Genomic DNA, 10,924 nt, shown 5'->3' on the forward strand with positions numbered 1-10,924 from the left:
AATAAAAAAATAAAATAAAAATAAATAAATAAACAGCTTATCATATAATTCCTGAATGTGCTCTGGGCTCTTGGTATCCCCCCCTGACCCCATCCCCACATCCGTAACAACCCCAACCCCAGGCAGGGCAGGAACTCTCCTGGTCTGTTGATGGGCATGCTTGTCCTCAAGTTATCCTGGAGAAATGCTGCTCCTCTTTTCCTACTAAATGTTGACAGAGTAACATTTAGAAAATTATTAAAGTGCATCCATGTCTTTCTTCCTATGATAGACGGAGGGGTCAATGAGGGAGATATACATTTTTACAGTAGGAATACAAGGAAGAAAAGGAGATAACATTCAGATTCTTAGACTGTTGCAGCAAAGCAACATGACTGAGAGGCAGTTCGTGTTGAGAGAGATCACTTAGGTACCTTTAGAGACCCCGCTTAGTACATCCACAACCAAGCCTGGGGTCCCGTGCTCACAGTGTTCTCTAGGCACCTCACACCCCAACCATCTTAGGGAGAAGACCAGAATGGAGGGGAAGGCTATAGTGACATTTTCATCCAAAAGAAACTAAAAGTAACCAAATGGACTGTTTACATCGCTGCCTTCTCAATTTTTCAGTGATTCCACAGTAAATAATAGATTTTCCAGTAGGAACTAACACACACACACACACACACACACACACACACACAGAGAGAGAGAGAGAGAGAGAGGTACAGGGGCACAGGGGCACTAAAATACATTCCATCAAATAATGCTGACTCTGTGTCATTCTGATATATTTATTTTATTTTATTCTATTCTTTTCTTAAAAAATCAATGACGGTGATAACCCACTAAACTAAAAATCATGATCAGCTAATGGGTCATGTCCCTCAGTCTGAAAGCAGTGATTTAAATTTTCGCTTGCTCTAAGCTGTAATTCATATTTTACATTTAGTTCATTTCTTTTCCTACTAGCTATTATGTGGAAGCTTGGAGGGAATATCCAAGGAAGTATGGGGGAGAAAAGCAAGAAAAAATGGGTATTTATAATACATCAAATTTTTAGTGTGAGTGAATTTCATGACCCCATCTCTCAAGCTTCCTCTTTCCAATAACTCAATGTTCCTCTTTTTCCCTTTAAGATAAATTAATTTAGTTCATTCACTCATTCACATCATGAACTACTCTTCTGTGCCAGGGACCGTTCCCTGCCTTAAGACAAGTGGTAAATAAGAGAGACAAGAAGCAACTTCATGGAGCTTATACTCTATTAAATAAATATTTGTCTCAACCATGATGGCTTTAGGAAAAACAAAGCTTCTAATAGTTGTAGTGTTTATTTTCAAGCACACTTACTCAAGGTGCTAGTTTTATCTTTTCCTTCAGAATTTCGTAGAAAATAATATGGGGTAGAAAACATACTGTCATGGGGTCAGAAGCTACTATCAGCCTGGCCAGTGTATTCAGTGTGATTTTCCTGGGAGCAGGAGGAGGACTGTTTATGTTTGTTCAGTGCAATCTATGTGCATGATTTCATGAGCTTTTACAATGGCGTTATGAAACAAGCATTATTATTCATCTTTCCTAAACTGAGGTTAATCCTTTTAGGGGGATTTCATAACTTGCTAAGTCACATAGCTGGTAAATGGCAGAATTAGGATCAAACCCAGGTCTATTTCTAATTCACACCTGTCCATATGCTTTTCACTGTCATGCTGCATGGAGGATGAGGCTTATGATAATCAAATATTTAAAAACTCAGTATAGGAGGGGTATCTGTCCGTCCATCCATCCATCCATCCATCCATCCATTATGTATCTTTCAATCTATCTAACTGGCCCAAGTAGTGTAATTTGTAATGTAGATTGTTCATCAAAATATTCTAGTAATTACCAAATTGTTGTTTTGGCCATATCATAATTTGACAATGGCCATCATTAGACAAATAATATCCTTATCTGAACCAATTATTTGACATCAACTCTTTTAAAAAGTTCCTCATAGTATTGAGTGAATCTTCTTACAGCTTGTAGTGAGCCATCACATTTAAAAAATGGTAGCCTTTAAGATAGCGTCTGGGAATTTTATATATTTTGCATCTCTTTTTTTGACCATGCTGATCATCAGATCTAAATAATCTTCCTAAATTTGTTATTTCAAACATCTGCTCTCATATTCTTTCATTCTCTGTGGTATTTGATTCACATTTTAAACAAAGGATTTACCTGAGTTATATTTTATTACATCATCCAGAGAGTAAAATGCCAACTTAGAACATCCAGGAACTTTTGTAATACTTGGGCTAATACTCCAGGCTTTCTCCAAAATTTTCTCCAAAATTCATTAAGCATTTTTCAGCGAAGGCATTTTTCCTGAGCTCTGACCATAAAGTTTGATAAGTCATTTCATATATATTATTCTACCTTCATGAGACCCACAAAAACCATCCACAAATACTGAGTTTCATGTTTTAACTAAAATTTTAAAATACTTTAATATGAAAGTTGAAACATAGTTGATAATGATAAATTAATAAGTTTTCCAAAATGCGGTTTTCTTATTTCAGTTTGTGTGTGTGTATTGTGTGTGTGTGTGTGTGTGCGTGTGTGTGTGTGTGTGTGTGCGTGTGTGTGTGTGTATGCCATAAGTCAAGCTTATAATGATATATCCATAGTATTCATTTTTTTAAGTTCTAGAAAATCTGAAAATCCCAGATTGTGTTCACTATATAATTGACAGTAATAGAAATTTAAAATTTTCTTTATCTGAACCATGACCTTTAACAGAACAAATTGTCATTTTGATGTAATATGTAAATGTGTAGCAAATTTAATTTTGAGTAATATCATTTGGAGCATCACTTGTATCTGGTATTTGTCAATAGTAATAATAATCCACATATTTTTGTTGAAATGATCATTTTTTCTCATTGTAGAGATACAAATAATGTGTACATTGTCTGCTGATTCTTACAGTGTCTTAGAAGAGCTTCTGGGCTGTTTTAATTTTCCCATCAAGTCAACCTAGGTTGAGATTCAGTATAAATTCCCTTTTTTCTTTGTTCTGTTGTACATTCAGAAGAGCGTGCTTATATTTATAAGAAAAGTTATAAACTTATCCAAAATATCCTGCCTCTTCATTCTAAATGTTAATTTAAAAATATTTATTCATGTAAATTTGTGACTTTCAAAACATTGCACACTTATGACCTACACAAGAATCGCAAGGTGCTTGTGTATGACCGATACAATTGATGATAATCCAAGGAAAAAGTAAGCCATTTGGAAACAGCAGCAAATGAAAATGGTGATAAACTGGCTATTCTTATGGAGCACGGGCTTGTAAAAATGCAGGAAGGCACCCAGGTTGTATGACCTCAGCTGGACAGGTAGACCATGTTGGAAATATTCTCAGATATTGGGCCTCAGGAAGCCCAAATTACAATGGTTGTTGTGACAGCCTTCAACTCTAGGTTTGAACTAATGAATTCACGTTTAAATTTTTATTTTCAATTGGCATTGCTTATTTCAGTTTCTGTTATATTATTCCGCAAATGACATGGAAGATTTCAGTATCTTAGCAGCTGGTAGCACCATATGGATTTACACTGGCTGATAATTGGCACTGGGATTTCAGTTCTTGAGACCATGAATTAACTTATTAAGTTTACTTTCCTATTTTTTTCTCACATATCTGATAGCCAAATTGAGCCATTGTTCTGCTCTAAACACCCCTATTTTCCACCTTATCGTGTCTGTTCATGGTTTTCTCTCCACTTAAAATGTCTTTCTCCGATATGCTTTGCTTGTTGAATTCTCTCCTTTCCATTATAATTTGACTCAAATGTTATCTATTTCATACCTACCAACACATCCATCCATCCAGCCATGTATCTGGTATTTTATGGTATTTACAATGTAGTGGGTACTGTCACAGAGAAAAATACAGTGATGCCACTTGCTATATAAGACTTCTTGAAAACCCACCTCAACCTACCTGATGAAGTTCTCTGTCATCAGAAGAACTTATGGAACGTTATGTATTCCATCTTATATTATGGTTCATTCTTAAGTTAGTGGTCTAGTTTGTAAACTATTACAGGCAGAGATGTTTTGAATTTATTTTTAATCCCTTATACTACCTGACATATCATCCTGCACAAAATGTTCAGTTAAGGAATATCTATTCTAAACAATTAAAAAGAATAAAAGCTATGTAAACATTATTTTCTTCAAACCCTCTACTCTTGAAATGCTCTTATAATTTGCCATCCATTCTTTCTAGGAAATCATCTCTCAGGTAACTTAAAAAATATTTATATATATACATATATACACACAGACACACATACATGTATATGTGTATATATATGTATATATCCTATATCCTATGTATATACCTATATGTATATATCATAAGATCAGTTCAAATCCAATCTGTTCTATTGCTTGTGTTACCCTGATCATCTTGTAGTCAAATCACTCTTTATGCTCAAGCTTCTGCTGAAATAGCTTACATGACTGACAGGGCTTATGTGCAGCCCTATAACATATCTCATGGAACAGGTGAAGTGCTCAGACTCTTTTATACATATATTTAGTTTAGAATATCAGATACTAAAATAGACCCTGAAATTATCCATATACAGAGGATTCGAAAGCATAACGAGTTGTTCAAGAGGTAATTCTTTTTTGGAGAGACAAAAGATAGGAAATAAAAGTCCAGGGTGTATTTTATGAAAACCATTGGGTAAGCAATGTTGGGGTCACCTACATATAGTTAGAAATACATAAAAAGACTTAATGAACGAAATAATAAAAAAAATGGATATGGCCAAGTAGGGGTTTTCTTTTTCTTTAAAAAAATTTTTTTTAACATTTTTATTTATTTTTGAGAGACAGAGAGAGACAGAGCACGCATGGTGGAGGGGCAGAGAGAGAGGAAGACACAGAATCCAAAGCAGGCTCCAGGCTCCAAGCTGTCAGCACAGAGCCTGACGCAGGGCTCAAACTAGTGAACTGCAAGATCATGACCTGAGCTGGAGTCAGATAATTAACTGACTGAGCCACCCAGGTGCCCCAGGCCAGGTAGGTTTTTGAAACACTAAGAGACAGAAAAACAGGAATAGGCAAAAAAACCCCACAAAAGGCCTTTTTCTAAAAGACATAATAAGCCATTGTAAGTACTAGGAGCATGGGATATCCATGAAGCTGATACTGGTCAGAAGATTAAGAAAAATATTATGGTCAAGGGTATGATTAGGTAAGGAAAGTTTAAAAGAAAATGAGAGAAAAGATGCTGGATTTGACTCAGAGGATGTCATTGGCTCTGGTAATATCAGGGAAATGATGAACATGAATGTCAAGTTGTGCGGAATACAGAAATGAATCAGAACACAAATTACAACAGAGGGGAAGTAACACGCTGTGCGTCTAGGAATATGAAATGGAAATGAGAAATAGATCAAAATCAGCTATATGTAGTGTATAGAACCATATGAGAGGTTTTTAAAGTTCTATTTATGACTCCCCAACCTGAATGGTTGAGATAAAAAATAAATCAGAAAGAAAGCGTCAACTTTGCATGGGCATTTCCTAAATGCAGAATATTTTTGATATTCTTTTCTTAGAAAAGATAAGCAAACACATAATTACATACTTAGCTTTTATATAATGAGTATATATTGACTTAAGTACTTAGAGTTAAAAATGGCTTTGCAAGGCAGTGAGAGGCTAGCCAGAGAAATATTTTGATTTGTTTTCTAACACAGATGTCAGCTTGGGTCCCCTTTCTATTGAAGACCTACTTAAGGTTAGTTTGAACCCTCATCCCTTCTGTTCCCTGTGTTAGTCCTGACCACCTACTTGTGGTCACATCCTGTTCTGAGCCCAAGCTTCTGCAGAAACAGTTCAGTTTATTTGCTGCCCTGTAACATGTCTCGTGGAACAGATGAAGTGCTCAGACTTTTCAGTTTCCACAATAAACAGATAAAATAAATCCTTGACTCCCCCCAAGCTATTAGTGGGTAACAGATTTCACTGATGATTTCAAGAACATAAAGACAGTGTTTATACCTTAGCAGGGTCAACAGCTTCTGGTTGAACTTGAGATATCTTTCTTTACAGCAGCCTCTTGTCTCCACCACCTGTGAATATCTATCCACGTTTTCAAAAATGGTTCCTGAAAATAAAGAGAAGGCATATGCAAAGTCCATGGGAGAAGCTGAAGAGCCGTTGTTTCTTGCACTCCATTGGCAATCTTACCATGAATTACATGGTGATGATTGGTTTGAACAGAGCATGTTTTCAAAGCTCTGCAGCCCCCGGTTTTAAGCTTTAAAGAGCAGTCAGTACATTATGCAATGCAATTGCATTATCAAAAGTTTTACTTATAACTACAGAGAAAATATGTGCCATCAAATTATAAATGGAAAGAAATTGAATTATCGAACATTCCATACCATTTTACAAGTTGAAAAAAAATTGAAAAGGAAAAAAGAAAAGAATGAGTAATGAGAGCTTTGTTAAATTACGGAACTTTAGGAGTCAAAAGATAGGATTGTTGTTGTTGTTTTTGTTGTTATTTCCATGTCTCTTCACAGGCCTCATAAGAACACATTTCCCCACGCTCCCTCCCTGGCCTACCCCCAACACCCAAGTTGCCAGATTTGGCACAAATTAAGCCCTTGTTTCATGATAATGTTTCAGAGGTTATTTGACGTAGTGAATACTAATCTCTTAAAAATATTTTGGGGGGCACCTGGCTGGCTCAGTTGGTAAGGCATGTGACTCTTGATCCTTGGGACATGAGTTTGTGTCCCACTGAGTGTCGAGACTACTTAAAAAAAATTTTAAAAATGTTATTCCTTAAAAACATGGCTTGTTATTTACTAATTTTTTCATCAAAAATGTCATTTTGAGGATTTTTAAACCAGGAGATTAAAATATAATTTAAAAAATCTCTAAGAGTTTAAGGGTGCCTGGATGGCTCAGTATGTTAAGGCTCTGACTCTTGGTTTTGGCTCAGTTCATGGTCTCACATTTCATGAGATGGAGTCCCACGACGGTCTCTGCACTGACAGGGCAGAGCCTGCTTGGGATTTTCTGTCTCCTTCTCTCACTACCCCTCCCCCACGCACGTGCATGCATCCTCTCTCTCTCTCTCAGAATAAATAAATAAACATTAAAAAAATAAAAATCTCAAAGAGCTTGAAAAGACAGTTAAAAATAAGCAAAATAGAAATGTATTGGGAATTCTAAAGAGGAATAAACACTATTTTCTTTTAGCAAAGATTTCTTGTTAATCATAAAAAGCTTCTCCAAATGTAAGCCCTGTTTTCCAGATGTTAAAGACCTAAACAAACTAACCAAACTTATCGTAGTAATCATTTAGCAACAATGTTAAGTCATTATGCTGTATACCTTAAATTTACATGGTGCTGTATGTCAATTATATTTCAATAAAGCTGAAAGAGGAGAAAAACACCTAAACAAATATGAGAGTATTAGAAGAACCCTTGGCTTATATATATATGCTTTCTATATGTAAGTATCAGTACTATACTTTTTAGTAATTTCCATTGGCTACTGACTTATGCTGTTGATAACATGGCGAATGTGTCACTCTGTGCCCACAGTTTTGTTACTAAAGCATTTCCTCTTTGTTTTCTTTTGACTGCTGCATAGTTTTATCATGGAAACTTCAACATGAATGAATGGCTATGACCAACAGCTAATAATTGTATACCTTATGCCATTTTGGTAGGCAGAATAATGGCCACTCAAAGCTTCCACTTCCCTTGTTTTGTTTTTAGAGTCCACATGTGAGTCTTTCTCTGTTTGACTTACTTCACTTACCATAATACCCTCTAGATCCATCCATGTTGTTGCAAGTGGCAAGATCTCATTCTTTGATATAACTGCATAATATTCCGTATGTGGAATATTATCTATATGTAAAACATCTTCCTTACCCATTTGTCTATTGATGGACTCTTTGATTGCTTCCATAGCTTGGCTATTGTAAATAATGTTGCTGTAAACATAGGGGTATGTGTATGTATGTGTGTGTGTGTGTGTGTGTGTGTGTGTATGTGTATATATATATATATATATATATATATACATATATATATATATATGTATTCAAATTAGTGGTTTTGTTTGCTTTGGGTAAATACTCAGTAGTGGAATTATTGTATCATATGGTTTTCTATTTTTAATTTTTTGAGGAACATCCATACTGATTTCCACAGTGGCTGCACCAATTTACATGCCAACCAACAGTGCAGAAGTGTCCCTTTTTTCCCCATATTCTTGCCAACACTTGTTACTTCTTGGCTTTTTCATTTTAGTCATTCTGACAGGTATAAGGTAGTATCTCATTTTGTTTGATTTGCATTTACCGATGATTAGTGATGTTGAGCATCTTTTCACGTGTCTGTATGTCTTCTTTGGAAAAATTTCTATTTAGATCCTCTGCCCATTTTTTAATTGGACTGGTGTTGTTTTGGTGTTTTGGTGTTGAATTGTATAAATTCACTCATATGTGGAATCTAAAAAAACAAAACAAATGAGTAGACAAACAAAAAGCAGAATCAAACCTATAAATACAGAGAACCCACTGATGGTTGCCAGAGAGAAGGGGGGGGGGTGAAGGGACAGACAAAATGGCAAAGGGAAGTGGGAGATATGGGCTTCCAGTTATGGAGTGAATAAACCATGGGAATAAAAGGCACTGCACAGGGAATATAGTCCCTAGGTTATATGGTGACAGGTGGTGGCTGTACTTGTGGTGAGGGTAGTATAACATACAGAGAAGTTACAGACCTGAAACTAATGTAACATTGTGTGTCATTTGTACTCAAAAATTAAAAAAAAAAAAAGTGTCCACTTCCTAATGCCCGGAACCTGTGACTATGTTACTTAACACAGCAAACCAGGACTTTGTAGATGTGATTAAATTAAGTGGGAAGATTAAATTAAACTGAGTTGAGAAGATTATTCTGGATTATCCAGGTGAGCCCAATCTAATCCCATATGTTCTGAAAAGTAGAAAATCTTCCCTGGCTGTCAGAGGGAGATGCTACTCACAAAGACTGGTTCAATGATGCTGGCTTGAAGGAGAAAGGTGACCATTTCTGGAAGCCGGAAAAGCAAGGAAATAAGTTCTTTCCTAGAGCCTCCAGAAGGTCCTGCCTGCTTCCTGACTTAGTGCTGTGTCAGACTTCCGACCTACAGATCTGTATGTTAAGACAGACGGTCCCCGATTTATGATGATTCTACCTAGGATTTTTCAACTTTATGATGGTGTGAAAGTGATATCCTTTTAGTAGAAACTGTACTTCGAATTTTGAATTTTGATCTTTTCCTGGGTTCGTGATATGCAGTATGTTGCTTTTTTTGTGATATGGCTCCCCGTCAGCCTCACGATCATGAGTGTACACGACCAATACACTTACAACCATTCTATATCTAGCAACCATTCTGTTGTTCACTTTCAGTGTACTGTTCAATAAATTACATAAGATATTCAACATTTTATTATAAAACAGGCATTGTGTTAGGTGATTTCGCCCAACTATAGACTAATATAAGTGTTCTGAGCATATTTAAGGCAGGCAAGGCTATGCTATGATGTTATTAGGTTAGGTGTATTAAGTGAACTTTTGAATTAGGATATTTTCAACCTATAGTGGGTTTATCAGGACATAACCCCATTGCAAATTGAGGAAGATCTGCATATATATATATTCACTTTGAAGTGAGCCAAAGAGGAGACAAATTTTTAAGGATCAGTTTGTAAGAGGCTTCAAGTGTCATGATATAGACTTTGGACCATGGGTATAGCTTCTTAAGAACACCATATCTGGAGATTTAAATTATGACAGTTAAATAAATTTAATCAGTATTCTTTAACCTCTTTACATATACATGTGCATGTCTCCTGAGGATTTACATTTAAGAATTTGCTTGCAAAACAGATCAATCACCAAACATACATTTGCAGAATGTGTTCCTTTCTTGTCCTCCCCTAACTCACCATCAAAATGCCAGAGTTGCTGAATAAAAGATGACTATGGGGCACAGAAAGATGTTTATGGATATGCTTCTGAAGTAAATCACTTACCCACTGCTTCATTTCAAAGTTAACTAATCTGCACACCCCAATAAGGAAGATATTTCCATTTGGAGTAAGTGAGCGGAGGTGCAGAAAAGACCATGATAAATCTAAGCCTGCTCTTGGGCACTACTAAACTTTAAAGTTGAGGTGGAGAGAAATCGTAGGAGTCATCCAGTCTAATTCCCACATTTTATGGACAGTCAGGAAAGCTAAGACATTTATTCAGGTTCAAATAGCTCTTCAGTGACAAGGTTGAGAATGAATTCGCTCCTTGTTTCCACACTTCCTTCTTCATCATACTGCATTTCTATCTTATCTCCTGCTTCTGTGTCTACATTGAATCTGCCATGGAGACGTGTCGATTCTTCTTGGGAATTAGCTTTTAAATTTATACTTTCTTCATTCCTGCCATATCTTCCTCATTTTGTGCTTTAATTGCCTCAGCCACCCTCTGACCAGTTTCTCACAGCCCGATTCATCTTATTTCTGACCACCAGGCTGATCTGCCTCACACACTATATTCAACCTTCCATAGTGAGTCTTCCAGACCTTTCACAGAGGACATTCAAACTCTTTACCTTGGAATTAAATGCCACCATATCAGCTGGTCTTTGTCTCTATGGTTTACCTCCTGACTTTTTTTTTTTTTTTTTGGTATTTTTATTTAATTAATTAATTTTTTTTTTTTTAATTTACATCCAAGTTAGTTAGCATATAGTGCAACAATGATTTCAGGAGTAAATTCCCTAATGCCCCTACCCATTTAGCCCATCCTCCCTCCTGCAACCCCTCCACTAACCCTCTGTTTGTTCTCCATATTTAAGA

This window comes from Lynx rufus, unplaced genomic scaffold (assembly GCF_022079265.1).
Source record: "Lynx rufus isolate CCGP_SWC_20201006 ecotype Redwood Valley unplaced genomic scaffold, mLynRuf1.p SCAF_6, whole genome shotgun sequence".
Taxonomy (NCBI): Eukaryota; Metazoa; Chordata; class Mammalia; order Carnivora; family Felidae; genus Lynx; species Lynx rufus.